General features: G+C 36.4%; 1 pseudogene; it reads right to left on the minus strand.

Annotated features, from left to right (window-relative positions):
- Positions 1 to 17,950, minus strand: part of LOC121420497 — a 34,204-nt pseudogene extending 16,254 nt beyond the window's left edge.
- Positions 17,951 to 18,276: the final 326 nt, after the last annotated feature.

An 18,276-nucleotide genomic window follows, 5' to 3' on the forward strand; every position in this document is an offset into this window, starting at 1 on the left:
GGGGGGGGGGGGGGGCACTTCCATTCATGAGTTGATACCATGCGCGACCATGGGGTTTCGAAAAGCACCCTAAACACCGTAATTTCCATATTCTGAAAATGCACCCCTTCTCTGTTAGCTCCATGGTGAAACCCTACCCTTAACAAGTATTGGAAACAAACGATACTCTTGGCAAATATTCCCTGAAATGAACCCTTAAACAATTAGAGGAATGTTTTATTGTTACGGGTTCTTTGGTCGTCGGCTTTACCTAATGTACGACCCCACCTCCTACACCTCGCGCAAATCAGACTCTATCTAAACACGAAGTGTTGGGGCAAAAAGGATATCCTTTACAAAGCATTTTAATTTTGTTTTATCATCCCCGCAAATTCGACCCTAAGCACGTATTTTTCCTAGCGAAATAGATACCCTTTTTCCTTATTTTTGTGTTTTTAACACCCTTATCACGTTACGTACGTAACGTGCCCTATCGTGAAAAAGACATCCTTTTTACGTTTTTTTTTTGGTCGCGCATGGTATCCACTCGTCAATGTAAGTGGCCCCCCGGGGTTCATCTTTTTTATTCATAGGCGGGGGGCAGGTCCCCAAAAAATTGAGATGGGGGACGATCCCCCTAAATTTTTAGTTAATAACTTTTTTTTTTTGCTTGTCAATTTTGTTTCCTGCATCCCCCTCCCCTAAATTCTGGTGGACCCCCCTAAAATGTCTCTTGTCTTCCCCCCCCCCTAAAATTTAGGTTGATGACCTTTTTTTTTGCTTGTGAAATTATTTTACTTACATTTGTCCATCACTAAGGTAGACCCCCTCTAATTCTTTGGGTTCCGCCGCCAATGTCTTTATTTCACTTGGTCTTTACCTCTCTCTCACTCGTTATTTATTCAATTCAATTCAATTCTGGTTTTATTGTGAAAATGGTACATGACAAAAGTCCGAAGACTCATATTATTATATTTACAAAGTAAAGATGTACATGTATATTATTAAAAGATTCACAATTCTAGTGCTTGACAAATAATCAACAAATAAAGCCAGAGAAAATAATTTGGACAATCTCAAAAAAAGATTATTGATTGAAATTATAACATTGTAAAACTATCATCGTCAAAATCACATCAGCAAAGTTGCAAGTATTAAAAACATATATAAATTAAGTTACACTTTTAAAATATCATATTTAAAAAACAAGAAAAATATGTACATGATATAAAAAATTGTAAATAGCAAGACAAATTAAATAATATATAAGTCCTATAAAAATATAAACCAAATCAATGTTGTGAATAATTGCAATTTCCAATTAGTTTGAGCCTTGTATGACAGTCATAAAACAAAAGCGAAATAAATACGATGTTACAATAAATTGGTATGAACTTCTGGAATTAACCATGTGATATGCTGTAGATAGTACACCACCAGTCACAATCCCTTGACCACCCGTTTACCATGTTTACCTGCCTAAACCAGAGAACAGCAAATTCAGTGCAATGAATCCAATGTTCTCCGGCCGAAACAGGCAAATAGGTAGTCAAAGAAATGTGACTGGTACAGTATATGCTTTATAGTAAAAAATAAATAAATAAATAAATGAACCAAAAAATCATTGAAGTTGGGCAGAATTACATATCGAATAGTCGTATTACATGTAAGTGGAACTCAAGTAAGTAAAAAAAAGAACATTGGAATAAAAAGGTGACAAACATAAAATAAAATCAATAAGATTAATGATAAACAAAGTGGAGTACAAAAAGTGTTACAGTTGCTAAAAAAAAATAAAGCTGCATATAAAATTACATTATATTACAGAGTTCAACAATTGCACAAAGTGGGGGATTGGCGACTGTTGGTATCTTTTTGTTCTAGTCCGAGGAATCTCAAGATGATGTGCATTTCTTATGGAAAGACCAGTTCTATAACCCGACGGGTTTCAGGCAAGAAGTGGTGATGTCGTTTCGATTTTAGCAACGAGCGTGCAAATCCTTCAACAAGTTCACTCCGTCTGTCTTTAAGAGATGACACATTCATACTTTGTAGAAGTTCAATGTATGTCAAGACATTTGGCCAGGCAATGATACGCAGAGCCCTCTTCTGAACCCACTCAATGCTAGCGGATTGTTGGCAGGTAATGCTAAATGCCCAAACGGGCACGGCAAACTCAATCAATGGCATGTCAGTACATCTTGTAGATTATTTATCTCATGTGACATCACCGACTTCAATAAAAAAAAAACATTGAAACACTGCCCGTGCTTGCGTATTTATTTAAAGGACAAGTCCACCCCCCAAAAAAACTTTGATTTGAATAAAAAGAGAAAAATTCAACAAGCATAACACTGAAAATTTCATCAAAATCGGATGTAAAATAAGAAAGTTAATATGACATTTCAAAGTTTCGCTTCATTTCACAAAAAAGTTATATGAACAGCCAGCTACATCCAAATGAGAGAGTCCATGATGTTATTCACTATTTCTTTTGTTTTTTATTGTTTGAAATATGAAATATTTTTATTTTCTCGTCATTGTCATGTGAAATGAAGTTTCATTCCTCCCCGAACACGTGGAATTCCATTATTTTAACATTTTGTGTTTCAGGCAAGGAAGTCCTAATCGTCAAATTCGTAAAAATTGAAATATTGTATACCGGGTAATTCAAACAATACAAAACAAAAGAAATAATGAGTGAGTGACATCATCAACTCTCTCATTTGGATGTAACTGGCTCGTTCATATAACTGTTTTGTTAAAAATAAGCGAAACTTTGAAATGTCATAACTTTCTTATTTTACATCCAATTTTGATGAAATCTTCAGCATTGTGCTTGTCTGATTTTTCTCTATTGATTCAAATCAACATATTCTGAGGTGGACTTGACCTTCAACTTTATTTGTATGAAAAGAAGACGTTAATTGAAAGAAATAAAATATATTCGCCGAGCTTGTTTACCGCTGCAGCGCTTGTTTATCTCCGCCACTCTTGTTTACCTCCGCAGCGCTTGTTTACCTCCGCAGCTCTTGTTTTCATCCGCAGCGCTTGATTACCTCGATCGGCCGTTTCTTCACGTCGATGGTGGATTATTTTCCTTGCGTCGCCTTCCGAAAAAGATGAAACAGTAAGAAGAATTACAGCATGCGTGTTTATTATTTCCCATTCCGCGGCGATTGTTGAACAATTTTCCAACCAAGATTTTTTCCGACTTCGCCGGGTATTCTGTCATGCATTTTTTTTTCAAAGATGATTCGCAAAATGGGGGTGGGGCCTTTACGCCGGCAAATACGGTATTATTAAGCAACGGTTTTTGTTCACCAACAAATGAATAAAATATGTTGGCAGGCATTAAAAAAAAAACCAATGTCCTACGGCGCATCATAAATCCGCAACACGAAAGACGTCCTTTGCAAAGAACACCCCCCCCCCAAGATAATCAGTTTTTGATCTGAGAGGAACGACGTACGAGACGCGCGCTGCAAGAAAAACTTGTTTTTCATCCTAAGCCATCGTGCGGGCTTGCGGGCTGGATATATAAAAATGGATCTAAAGAAAAGTGAAATAACTTCTTATGCAAGGTGACAGAAAATTCAAGACAAGATTTTAATCCAAGGATGAGCATCCCGATGAGCATGCAGGGTTTATAAATACAAACCACAGAAATATTCGTTGATACAAACGCCCGACGACGTGAGTAAAGTGCGCGGACAGAGCCGTTCGTACCATGCTGAGGCTTTATGACGCACCCCGGTAAAATGACTGACTATGACGCACCTATTCTCCATGCTCTGACTGACCAATTGCCTCCATGACGGTACCCTGAGTCACTAATTTGTTGGTAAATGACCCACCCATGACGCACCATTCCCGGGGTCGAGGGGTGCGTCTTACAATTGATAGGTGTATTAGACCCCTGTTACATCTGAGAGATTCCCTACCTCGGGTCGGAAAGAAATCAGATGTAAACATCCCAAACCTACCTCGGGCCACCTTTTAGCGAACCTACCCGAGACCACATCCAGAGGTAGTCTCGGGTAGGTATCGGGCCGGCCCCGGTCCACCGATTCGTAGATGTAAACGCACACAAGCTTTCGAACCTATCTCGGTCCGTTCGCCAGCTGTCAAATTACGTCATAGCGCACGCTATCCCCTCCCCAGCCCTGTCGTTCTTCGAATGTTTTGCGGCATGCGACATGGGAATTGTGATTTATAAAGTCTTTGATTTGAATGGAAAGAATAAAACATTTTAAACATATCCTTTTCAAGTCGATCATATCTTCAACGTCTGCTGGGATCATCAGCATTCTTCCAGAATCTCGGGTAAAGGTAAAGGGTCGTTTTGACTCTCTCTGGAAATGATCGGAAACAACTTCAATTAGCGCGTGCAAATTATTCAGAGCCTAGATCGAGAGCACCTTTTGATGTCAGCAATCGGATACCGCTCGAAACAGTACCGATAGGGGAGGAATGAACGCTGTGATGTAAACAGACCACATTTCGGACTCGGTCCGTTCGCGAAGCTAATCCACCAATAATCCAGTCAAGGTTGCAAGTGGACTCGATCAGGTCTCGGGTAGGAAACTTTCAGATGTAACAGGGGTCTAATTTTCACCTTAGCACCACCACAAGAACGACCATGATCATCACCTACCAAATGGTCTAAGATGCCCAGTTGAAATGACACCATCTTTCCTGTAGGTGATCTTTGGAGGAAACTCCACATCCACCCTGTTGTCCTTCGGGAAGTTGACTTTGGCTTGGCATAAACCCAGCAACACGGCAAGCAGGACGAGTGGACCTGAAAGAGCCATTGTGTTGTATTTCATCTATAATAATAATAATAATAAAGAAGAAGACAAGACACAAATCATGATAAATTTTTAGAAGTATATTTTGCACTTTGGGCATCTATGTATGAATACCCTACATGGTGAAATGCCATTTGGTCTAATTAAGCAATTTGGTCTAATCTCACTATACCCCCTTTTAGAAGTTATTCCTCAAGTGGGGGGGGGGAGGGGCACTTGGATTTGATCAGGGGAGGGTTATGTGGTTCAAAACATCTGTAACCATTGTCCCAAGAATGGAAGTTGTTTGTGAGATGAGGGGCTATAAGAACTACATCAATCAGATGGCTGTCCGCGAATGGGAATGCTTGATAACTGGAAGTTAACATTAACAATGGGTCTCTGAGAACAGATGCCTGAAATGAGAGGCTAATATAGAATAGAATAGAAAAGAAATGGTTTATTTGAACAAAAGAAATCATTTGCAGCCCAAAGGCCGAATTACTGATTTTCAGACAAATACAAAAATATACATGTACATAAAAATGATAACATAATGAGAAATGGGAATTAGAAACACAATCCAAAATACGTGAAAAAAAATCACATGCCTGGGGTAAATACATATACGTTATTGGCAAATCAGTCATCATTGTAATACAATCATTTTATAACCATTTACTATTTGATTCATTATCGTAATTAATCTAAGATTTGATTAAATTATTGTTATCATTACAATCGATATCATATTTAATTCATATATGAATGGGGGAGAATGGGTTGGTCAATGAAAAAGGGTGAAAATTATATCAATTTATTTGTTTGGCAGCACCTGTGCCTGGGAGGTGAAAAGCATACTGAATCACTATGACCCGCAGGTCTCTCCTCCCGATATAACTGATTGGGGGAGTGCAGGTGGACCACTACACCGGGGTTTCCCCCTACTCTTATATGAACAATGCAGTGGGTTCTTAAACATGCAAAGGTGGTGACTCTCCTCAACACGGGGACTCCATTTAATGTCCTATCCAAAGGACGGAGTGTTTTCCATTGTAACATAGCCTGCATCTATGAAACATGGTAGAGACGTTTACACACAATGCACTGGCTTCAGTCATTTGCCCCGGGTGGACTCAAACCCAAGATCTTTGGTTCGATATGCTTTAGAGGAAACGGCTGGCAACAGAGGCGTCAGTCCTTGGGGGGCAGGGGGGGCGATCGCCCCACCAATGAAAATATTGGGGGGGCAAACATATCATTTTGCCCCCCCAATAATTCCGGATATGGCAAAAAAAAACAAGAATGTAATGTTCAGCAAGCGAGAATGAGATACACAACTCGTTCTTTATTTAAAATCGTGCTCAAAATGGCCGTTTTTCTGATTGAAATATAAAAATTTTCAGCTCGCGCTTCGCGCTCGCATCATTTCTGTAGCAAAACCCCATAATTTTCATGATTAAATAGGTGAATGCAAATGTCCCGTTTTCACTTTAAAGTCTCAAAAGAACTCCTGCTTCGAGTTGCATTCATCTCTTCTTGGATATGTATCTTGTTCTTTATCAAAAACGTCCATTAAATTGTTATTTTTTCAGATCGAAAAATAAAAATTTTCAGCTCGCGCTTCGCGCTCGCATCTATTCTTCTTTAGATACAAATCTTAATCATTGGTACCAAAAATGCTTAGAATATCAAGCTTTCAGGTCAGAATATAAAGAAATTTTAGCTCATTCTCGGCACTCGTACTTTTTGTGTAGTGAGATATTCATGAGTTACTACAAACAGTTCTAAACAGGCACGCTTTTCCTGTCAGTATACTAAGACAAGTGGAATGCCTCTGGCCGTCTCACCTGCACCACGAGGTTCAATATAGCAGCAGTGCTGACTTTGAATACTACTCTAACTCGCACAAGATGTTCAGTGATACATGGTTACTCTTATGTCCACTTTTTATGAACTAGACCAATAAACTTACAGAGATATGATGGTTATTCAACAAAAAACCCCAACATGGCCAAAGTTCATTGACCTTACATGACCTGTGACCTTGATCATGTGACCTGAAACTCGCACAGGATGTTCAGTGATACTTGATTACTTTTATGTACAAGTTTCATGAATCAGATCCATAAACTTTCAAAGTTATGATGGTAATTCAACAGATACACCCAGTTCGGCCAAAGTTCATTGACCTTTGACCTTGGTCATGTGACCTGAAATGCGCACAGGATGTTCAGAGATACTTGATTACTATAATATCCAAGTTTAATGAACTAGACCAATAAACTTTCAAAGTTATGATGGTAATTCAACAGATACCCCAATTCGGCAAAGTTCATCGACCCTAAATGACCTTTGACCTTAATCATGAGACCTGAAACTTGCACAAAATGTTCAGTGATGCTTGATTACTATTATGTCCAAGTTTCATGAATCAGATCTATAAACTTTCAAAGTTATGATGGGAATTCAACAGATATCCGCAATTCGGCCAAAGTTCATTGACCCTAAATGACCTTTGACCTTGGACATGTGACGTGAAACTCATGCAGGATGTTCAGCTATACTTGATTAACCTTATGTCCAAGTTTCATGAACTAGGTCCATATATTTTCTAAGTTATGATGACATTTCAAAAACTTAACCTCAGGTTAAGATTTCGATGTTGATCCCTCCAACATGGTCTAAGTTCATTGACCCTAAATGACCTTTGACCTTGGTCATGTGACATGTTACTCTAATAGGATGTTCAGTAATACTTGAATAACCTTATGGCCAAGTTTTATTAACTAGGTCCATATACTTTCTAAGTTATGACGTCATTTCAAAAACTTAACCTCAGGTTAAGATTTGATGTTGACGCCGCCGCCGTCGGAAAAGCGGCGCCTATAGTCTCACTCTGCTTCGCAGGTGAGACAAAAAAATCAGCTCGCGCTTCGCGCTCGCATTAATTTGTTGGTGAGATACGTGTCTGTGTCTCATGAGTCATATATATATATATATATATATATATATATATATATATATATATTTAAATATATATATATATATATATATATATGTGTGTGTGTGTGTGTGTGTGTGTGTATGTGTGGGTGTGTGTGTGTGTGTATGTATGTGTGGGTGTCTTGTATGATCCAGCGCCTTTGGAACGTTAATGATTTTGCCCCCCCAATCTGAAAAATGGATCGACGCCCCTGGCTGGCAAGGCATGAAAAGGGGTTCTTACGGACCACATATACATTGTACATGATGGTACACATACTGCCTTTATACATGAGTTCCCCCCAACCTTCAATGGTCATACTCTATCAATCATACATGTAATCACCAGTGTTTATAAATCACATATGAATTCTCCTTAATCACTAGTGGTTATTGATTGCCTATCATGATTGTTCATCACTCCATACCACGCATACACATGCATGGTATGGAGTGCATGTTACAATATGTCTGATGATACTGATCACCACTTGTTATAACTGCGCTAAAATACTATAGAACCATACTAAAGAGGTGATAAAAAAAAATACCCATGTACGTAATAGCAGGCCTCAATATCTATTATCTCATTGCTAGCATTGGTTTAGCAAATTGAAGTTTTATTTGGAGGGTCTAATCAGAACTACAGTCCTTAGGGAAAATTGATTTAAAAAAAAAAATACATAATGCTGAATACTTCACAAAAGTTGGATGTATGTGAAGCTAATGGCATTTTAAATTTGTGTATTTATGGACAGTCTATGAGAGAGTACTTTTAAAATCTGCTGTGCAAACCGAATGCGCAGCCTATAGAGACTTGTGGTAGTCATGTATGAAGAGACACCTGTATATCAAAGTTTCAATCAGGTGCTGTACCAAAAGACTAAAATGATGTCACACTCAAGTGCTTTCAAAACTCATTTCCCAATAGCTTCATGGTTACAAGGTATCGTATACCTTTCCAATAGACTGCTTTGCATGCAATCTGTAGCTGCATGAAGACAATGGAGTGTTAGAAAATATTGTTAGAGTGATCTTTTAAGAATGAGGACCATATGGTTGACAAAGCAAAATGTATAGTGGGAGAATAACTGATAAAAGCAGCATGCATACTAATGGTTAATAATGTGCATGCACATCAGGGCTCGGTAACACAAAGATTAGCGATTATTTGCTATTAAATTGTAACAAGTGGAATGCCTCTGGCCGTCTCACCTGCATCACGCGGTTCAATATAGCAGCAGTGCTGACTTTGAAAACTACTCTAACTCGCACAAGATGTTCAGTGATACATGGTTACTCTTATGTCCACTTTTTATGAACTAGACCAATAAACTTACAGAGATATGATGGTTATTCAACAGAAAACCCCATCACGGCCAAAGTTCATTGATCTTACATGACCTTTGACCTTGATCATGTGACCTGAAACTCACACAGGATGTTCAGTGATACTTGATTACTCTTATGTACAAGTTTCATGAATCAGATCCATAAACCTTCAAAGTTATGATGGTAATTCAACAGATACACCCAATTCGGCCAAAGTTCATTGACCTTTGACCTTGGTCATGTGACCTGAAATGCGCACAGGATGTTCAGTGATACTTGATTACTCTAATGTCCAAGTTTAACGAACTAGACCAATAAACTTTCAAAGTTATGAAGGTAATTCAACAGATACCCCCGATTCGGCCAAAGTTCATTGACCCTAAATGACCTTTGACCTTAATCATGAGACCTGAAACTTGCACAAAATGTTCAGTGATGCTTGATTACTATCATGTCCAAGTTTCATGAATCAGATCCATAAACTTTCAAAGTTATGATGGGAATTCAACATATACCCCCAATTCGGCCAAAGTTCATTGACCCTAAATGACCTTTGACCTTGGTCATGTGACGTGAAACTCATGCAGGATGTTCAGTGATACTTGATTAACCTTATGTCCAAGTTTCATGAACTAGGTCCATATGTTTTCTAAGTTATGATGTCATTTCAAAAACTTAACCTCAGGTTAAGATTTTGATGTTGATTCCTCCAACATGGTCTAAGTTCATTGACCCTAAATGACCTTTGACCTTGGTCATGTGACATGAAACTCTAATAAGATGTTCAGTAATACTTGATTAACCTTATGGCCAAGTTTCATGAACTAGGTCCATATACTTTCTAAGTTATGATGTCATTTCAAAAACTTAACCTCAGGTTAAGATTTGATGTTGACGCCGCCGTCGGAAAAGCGGCGCCTATAGTCTCACTCTGCTATGCAGGTGAGACAAAAACAATAAAAACATAATTCATGAAAGCCTAAATGTGAACAACTACAGGGTCATACTCTAGGAGGTCATTTGCTTGAAACATAATTTATGCAAAGATTACTACAGTACAAATTACCTCTGGTTATTAGCACAAAACCCTTTTTTATAAACAGCAAAAGTTGTGTATGTGGACTGCTCCATCATGCTCTATTTATTGTGGTGAGGTGGTCCAGGCTGGAAGTATTTTTATCTCAATAAATATAGTATAATTCACAGAGCAAATTGCTGAAAATTTGATCAAAATCAGATAACAAATAACAAAGTTTTGAATTTTAAAGATTTGCATCATTCCGGTGAAACAGTTCTAGGCATGTTCATTAGGTGGGATGATGATGTCATATCCCCACTTGTTCTTTTTTTATTTTATTATATGAAATCAGGTTTATTCAATATTTTTCCACCAAGAACTAAAACAATTGGATTGACAACTGATTATTAGTGCATCAGTTATTTATTGCAGCAACTTATTTCATCATAATGGAGACACATCATTTGCACATGTATGAAAAAAGAAAACCTTTCTGATTTTAATGAAATAGCATTGAAAAAAAGAGGAAAGTGGGGATGTGACATCATCAAGCCCAACTAATGAATATTCATGTCAATGTGCATAACTGTTTTCACAAAATATTGATAAACTTTAAAATACAATAACTTTATTTGTTATCAGATTTTGATGAAATTTTCAGCATTTCGCTTTGTGAAGCAAGCACTCTTTTTGTAACCCCCACATTATCAATTATGTGTGTAAAAACCAAGTAGGCCCTACATGTAGTCTGTAACACTTACCTGAATAGCAGGAAACTCTTTCTTCTATTGATTTCACACACGCCAATAGTTGTGCAGATGTGAACTGCTCTACACCTCACATAAAACTGTTTCTATTGTTTGGAACACCACTGAATGTCAAACCCTGTCCTATATATAAAGCCTGAAAATGAAGCAAACAAAAGGTTCCTCAATAAATCTCACGCGGTGTCAAAAACCCACTGAAAAATTCATAGAGTATACATGTACATCCCACGTGGCGATAACTTGAGAAGGATCAAGCGACGATTTATGGTGATGATGTGGATCTTAGCTTGGATAGGAATATGATGTGGCAGGATTAACGTGTTAATACAGTATTGGTCCGATGTATGTAATTAGCTCTCAGAGGGGAGAGAGGACTCGAGTTCATTTTACAGCAAACATTGATCCGATAAATCACGGCGGTTGTTTGCCGTACTTGAAGCATCTGGTTGAGAGCACCAGGTGGGGAGGTACATGTAGTTAGTAAGTGTACAAGAGAGAAACGTTTGATTCCCACATATAGACAACTGTACGACAGAAATTGGTATATATACAGGGCTGTACAGATTAATATCTGAAGTATATTACTATTTTGTTTTGTTTATTATTATCATGCATTATTATGTAAGGTTTTACTTTGTAATTTCTTGTGTATATTTTTAATGTTTTTATTTGTATAGACAGGGCTCCTTGGCAGAATACTTGAGATTGAAAGGGCTACCCTGTATAAAAGACCTAATAAATGAATAAATAAGAAATACATTGACGTTGATATGTCATTACCTGATAATCTGAATTTACATAATAATATGTATATTGTTGGAAAACAACAAAAATACAAGAAAAATAAGTGAAAATAATAAAATACAATATAGCTTTCAGTAATTGGCAGTGTATTAATTTAGAGAAAAATATAAATAAAATTTTATTAATGATTTCATTTGAGAAACATAGTAAGCATCAAGCAAATCAATTTATTTACTTCAAAGACTATTTAAATTCCATCTCTTGAAAATTGTTTAAAGATGACCTCATTCAGCTGCTGGTTTATGCTAGGAATGGTGTTTGAAAAATTGAAGAAATATTGGTTTTATTTCCTTGGCACAAATCAACCTGATATTAGAGTGGGCTTGTCCTTTAAGTAAATTCATCATTTGTACTGATTATATTTATGTCTCAATTCAATATCTGAGAATAAATGAATTAGTTTCAAATCAAATCAAATCATTTATTTCCACAATAATATAAAAAACATTACAAATATGAACAGAATAGGAAACAAATATAATTGAAAAAGGAAAGTGAACCGAGTTGATCAAAAGATATACAAAGAAATGTACATTACTGTGGGGGAGCCAAAGAAGACAAAATAAGTCTTAAAATCAGGCACCCAACATAAAATAAACAGATAAGTGCTAGAATGAGAAAATATAAAAGCATTAGCAATCAGAGAAAAGACAGAGAGAGAGAGAGAGGGGGGAGGGGGTGCATATCCAAGGAAAGAATTATGGGAAAGAGAAAAACAAATAGATGGAGGGACAGAGAGGGTTAGAACAAGTGAGGGTGAAAAACATTAGAAACAGACAAAAGACAGATGGAAAGAAATATGGAAACCAACAAGAAAGGAACAGGGACAGAAAGACACAAAGAAAAAAAAGAAAAAGAAAGGAAGAAAGAATGAATGCCTCCCGGTCATTCAAGCGTGAAGACATACCACATAAATATGGTATCAAATTATTTGGGAGAAGATACTCTTTCCAGCCATATGTAAATATTATACATTCATGACAACTTCTTTGTAAATGACAAGCCCCCCCCCCACCACCAAAAGTTGATTTGTATTAAAAGAGAAAAATCCAGCAGGCATAACACTGATGATATTTCATCAAAATCAGATGTAAAATAAGTAAGTTACGACATTTCAACTTAGTTTCGCTTTAAATTTCACACTTGAGAGTTATATGCACATCTTGGTCAGTATGCAAATAAGAAGACTGATGACATCATCCACTATTTATTTTTTACATATGAAATACTCTTATTTTCTCCCCATTGTCAAGTGAATCAATGATTAATACCTCCCTGAACATGTTTATGTATACTACATTGGTTCAGTCAAGTTGGTCCTTATTGTCAAATATACATGTAGAAAATGAAATATTGTTTATTTCAAACAATAAAAAAAAAAAAAAAAAAATAGTGAGTGAAGGACATCATCGACTGTCTCATTTGCATGACACTGAATTTTGCATACATGTATCACTGTCTTTTGAAAAATAAGCGAAACTTTAAAATGACTTATTTTACATCTGATTTTATGAAATTTTCAGTGTTAAATGTATAGATTGATTTTTCTCTATTTTATATTCAAATCAACATGGGGTGGACTGTCTTGACCTTTGAATTAGGGGTCTGTGACACGTCAAATTTTTCTTACTCACATGGTATAGGGAAGGGAAAGATTGAAGATGAGCTAGGAGTACACCATGTGTCAGTGTTTCCACTTTGAAGGAAATTACCTGAATTCTGGGAAATCCAGACGTTTTCCAGGTAATTTCCGGGAAATTAAAAAATTCCAGGAAATTCCGGGAAATTCGAAAATTGCAATTAAACAACAATTAAACATAGAAATTATCAATATTCATGATATTCAGGTTATATTCTAATAATGTTTTACAGCCATACGTAGCTCAAAATTTCCGCTCGCGCTCGCATTTGTAATTTTGTTCTTTTTTAAAGAGGGCGTGAACAAAAAACTTCAAAAATCCTTGATTTGGGCCACCTAGGCCGAATTTTGGCTCGCTGTATTATTGCCCGATTTTCGTGTAAAATCAATCTTGAAAATTCCAGGAAATATCTATGAATTTCAGGATATTTGGGTTTCAGTTTCAGGAAATTTATTTTTGAGCTGTGGAAAACACTGCCATGTGTGATGAAAACAAATGGGTAAAACTGTCCAAAGAGACAATTCAACAGTGTCTTTCTCTGTATACTGTAGGTAACCTGGTATTATTAATACATAAATAAGTTGCCAGGTAACTGGTATGTATTATCAATTCAACGCTATCAGTAAGAACTCATTTGTAACTAACAGACTTTATTTGTTTAGCACTATGGTATGCAAAAAGAAAAAAACAACATACAGCCTAATACATGTATGTGTGGCTTTTTTTGCATGAATTGCAGGGGCAGCAGAAAGGGAGGGCACTTTTATTGAAAGTATTCAGGATTTATGGTTGAAGAACAATTTCACACCAACTAAATGTTCATTTAATAAAAAGAGAAAAATCCAACAAGCATAGCACTGAAAATTTCTTTAAAATTGGATGCAAAATAAGAAAGTTATGACATTTTTAATTTCCCCTTAATTTCACTATAGTTCAAAATGCACATCCTGGTTGATAAGAAAACGAGGGGACTGATGACGTCACACACTCACTATTTCTTTTGTATTTCATTGTATGAAATATTCTAATTTTCTCCTGATTGTCATTAATATGAAACAGTGTTTTATTCTTCCCTGAACATGAAATGAAGTTCTTTTTAACATTTTATGATTTAGTCATGGTGGTCCTAAAGGTATCTGTAAAAATTGAAATAAGTCTAAGGACATCATTGAATCTCTCATTTGCATATCACTGAGTTGTGCATACTGTGAAACCAAACACAAATTCTTAAATGTCATCAAATTGTTTATTTTACATGTACATCCGATTTTTGATAAAATTTTCAGCGTTACACTTGTTTGGTTTTTCTCTTTAGATTCAAATCAACAGTTTTCTGGGGTGGACTTGGCCTTTAGATATGTGTGAAATCTAGTAAAAGCCAGTTATTGACTGGCTTAAATGAACGGGGAGTATTCAATGCTGAATTTTATGAAAATAAATTTCTTATTTTTCCCTTTCTTCTTCCCCATCTGTCTCCTTTTTCTCCACCTCATTCTTCTCCATATTTCCAAATTATCATCATCACCTTCATCACTATCATTCCAATCATCATTATCAAATTTTCTGATTCCACCCCATTAATTTCATTATTTATAAAATGCAATTTTACCCCACTACAATAAGCCAGTTCGTAGTTCCTTTCTGCGCATGATCAAAAGATTCTACGCATGATCAGAGGAAGGTCATTTGTACTGAAGTGACATGGTGGTTTAAAATCTAATGAGATAAGCACCAACTTTGATGTCTTGATTATTCATATATTCTTTTGAATTGTGGTTTTCTTTTACATCCACAAAAAACAACAATGCGTCCACGAACGACTGGTATTTCACAGTTTGCCAAGTACATGTACATTGTGCAACATGCTATGATATGCATTCAAAGTAGGGATGCAACAAATACAAGCGTTGATTAGTGTGCTATTCTAGTCACCTGGTCCATTCAATTTCTTCATCCTGCTATGTAAGGCAAGCTTACATAATATCTTGCTTTGAAATCTGCCTATCATAATGAAAGAAATGAAAGGTCATTTAACCAAAATTGTCCATGAAGTAACTACGAACTGGTCTATTGCACATACAAGTATTTCAACAATTAAGAACACAAGAGCACATTACAGAAGGATATGCTTCTAAATCAAATCTAAATATCTAATGCAAAAGTGGAAAATTACAAATTTGTTTCCAATGATTAAATTAATTTTAATTAAATTAAATTACTGAGTGCAGGCAGAGTGCAGAGACACTCAGGGTGCTAGCACAGCAACGGTTCCTTTGGAAAAATAAGAATGTAAACAAAGTCAACAAAGAGATCTTAAGTTACGGTACTACAAGTATACCCAGTTGTTGTGTATCCGGACGGGTTGTGTGTCCGGACGATCAATTTTAGAATGTCATTTGGAAAAAGTTACAAGCGAAGTTTCATCATTTTTTAGTACAAAATGTTAGGAAATATTATAAAGAACAAAATCGATAATGATTACAAGTAATAAATTCATATTTTCAGTGTTATCCACAGACCAAAAAGAAGGCTTCAAAAAGATAAAGTGTCCGGACAACCGACCCCCCATCCTACAGCTTTACTAGTTGAACTATAAAAGACTATTGGTTCCAATGCCTATTGATCAAATTTATATACCAAAGTCAAGTGCTTTACTACCATGAACTGATTGACTAGGTCTAGGTATTGTTTAAAGTTTTAACAAATTGTTAAAATTGCAATGTGAACAGTTGGGCATTTTTTATTTGAACTCTGATTAAACTTTCAAATAACAACCAAAAGTTCAGTAGTGCTGTAAAACAAGTTATGATGAAATAATGTAATTTTTATTTTACTGTGTACAGTGTAGATCTACATTCAAATTTCAAGCATTTCAAACACTGTATATCAAAATAAATTCAATAATAATAATAATATAGGGTATTTATATTGCGTACATATCCACCTTGTTAGGTGCTCAAGGCGCTCCTATATTACCAGGCTAGGCTACAGTGTAGGCGTTCATAGCGCACACAGCTTTTTAAGGAATTACTTCCTACCGGTACCCATTTGTGGATCAGTTTCTTGCTGAAGGAACTTACGCCATGGCTGGGATTCGAACCCACGATTCTCTGTTTCAAAGTCCGAAGACTAATCCACTGGGCCACAACGCTCCAATATGTGTATAAACTAGTAAGATTACAAATAATAATAATAGGCATTTATATAGCGCCATCTATCTAGAAATATTAATCACATAAGCCTATTATATATAGGCCTATTTCTTTAAAATTTTTCTGAGATATTTGGTACACTAACTCATAATAATATAAGGAACATTATCAACTGAAAGATTTTTGGAAATAAAATGAAATTCATGTTAAATCAGAGCTACCAAGCATCACGCATTAATATGCGTGAGACTCAAGCATTTTGGACTCTTGTTCATCCCTCAAATCTCTGTCTCACGCAACTATCACAGCCTATTCCCATATACATTGTACACAATGTCTGTTTCACTCATTCAATGAACAAGGTTATGATATAACCTTGTTCTCACTTAAATATCTCCATGTGTGGCAAAATAAGGGTGGCAATGTTTGGCTTATTTTCTTTTTCTTTGGGGCAAATGCTTGATTTTTTTACACTGACAGTTTCCATTACACCTATTTTTCATACAACTTGACTCTTATTTAAATTTGATTCTTTGAATTATATTTTTCTTAATTAAAAATAGAGATCAAAAAATGAAAATTTTCTTGCCATATTACTTTCCACCAATAGAGGGCGGACAAAAAAATATGCCCAAAATTCAAGTTTTTTAGTGCTCTGGTGAATACAAAAATTATTCCCAAGTTACTAATGTAAAATAAATTGCAACTCTATGAAAATTAGTAATTTTGGTCACAAAAGTGATATTTTAGTGATTTTTTAATGTGTGTGCTCTGTACATTGGCATACCATAATCCTACACCTAATCCTACATGTTGATTGCCCACAGGCAGGGTGGTAGCAGTGAACAAGTGCTCAGATTCACAGAATATCTCACGCATAGCTGGTCTTTGAACTTCGCATCTCTGGTTAAATCTGAACTCGTTAGGTGCGCAGACTTCGGGACCACCATAGTACTAAGACCAAAACTTCAAAGCTTCAGTCTCTCTCTGTATTTTTAAATTTGGTTGTTCCGCTGAACTGTGTTGGCTCACTTTGTTGAATAAATCCCCAGAAACGAGGTTATTCCTGTCTTAGGCTTAACTGTGTAGGTACAGTCTCTGAACCAGCCAAGGACGACAACAAATAGAGCATGCCATGGTATTCAATATATACAATGTAGATCTGGTGAGTAGCATTACGGTAATAAAAACAACAAGCACCAGGTACCGGACGGATCGGGGGCCGGAGCTCGGGCCTGCACATACTGACGAGCAGTAGCAATTTACAGCTACCGAAAGCTTCAAACATTAAGAAGCGCTGCGACATGCAAACAAACGACAATTAACAAAATGAAGCCAAAATTAATTACTACAGAACCTACCTTTCCTGATGAGCCTAAAAAGCAAATTAGACACAAAATAGAAGAGAAAAGCCAGAAGATCTTGGGATCTTTCCACACCGGTCCGTCTACAGCCGAACACGGATACAGAGAGAACGAACGTCGACGACGCGAGAAGTTTATTTTTTTCGGGGATCTCCCTCCTTGGAATGAGCATGCGTGGTATCAAAGATACTACTATCTTTGGCGATATGTCTGCTCCTGTGGGACGTGTGCCTGCAATGGGTGCGACCCTTTGCTCGTGACCCAACTATAGGTGTAAACATAAGAAAGTCTACGATTTAAAACGGATTATTTGGGTTGTTTTGGGATTCTTTTTACCCAAAAAGATCGAACGGATCGAAACAAAAAGTGTTGATTAATGTTCATTTCCCCTCTCAAAAAGAACTTATATATTTAAGTACAGTGTACAACAAAACATTTTAAT

The sequence above is a fragment of the Lytechinus variegatus genome, chromosome 8 (assembly GCF_018143015.1).
Source record: "Lytechinus variegatus isolate NC3 chromosome 8, Lvar_3.0, whole genome shotgun sequence".
NCBI classification, from domain to species: domain Eukaryota; kingdom Metazoa; phylum Echinodermata; class Echinoidea; order Temnopleuroida; family Toxopneustidae; genus Lytechinus; species Lytechinus variegatus.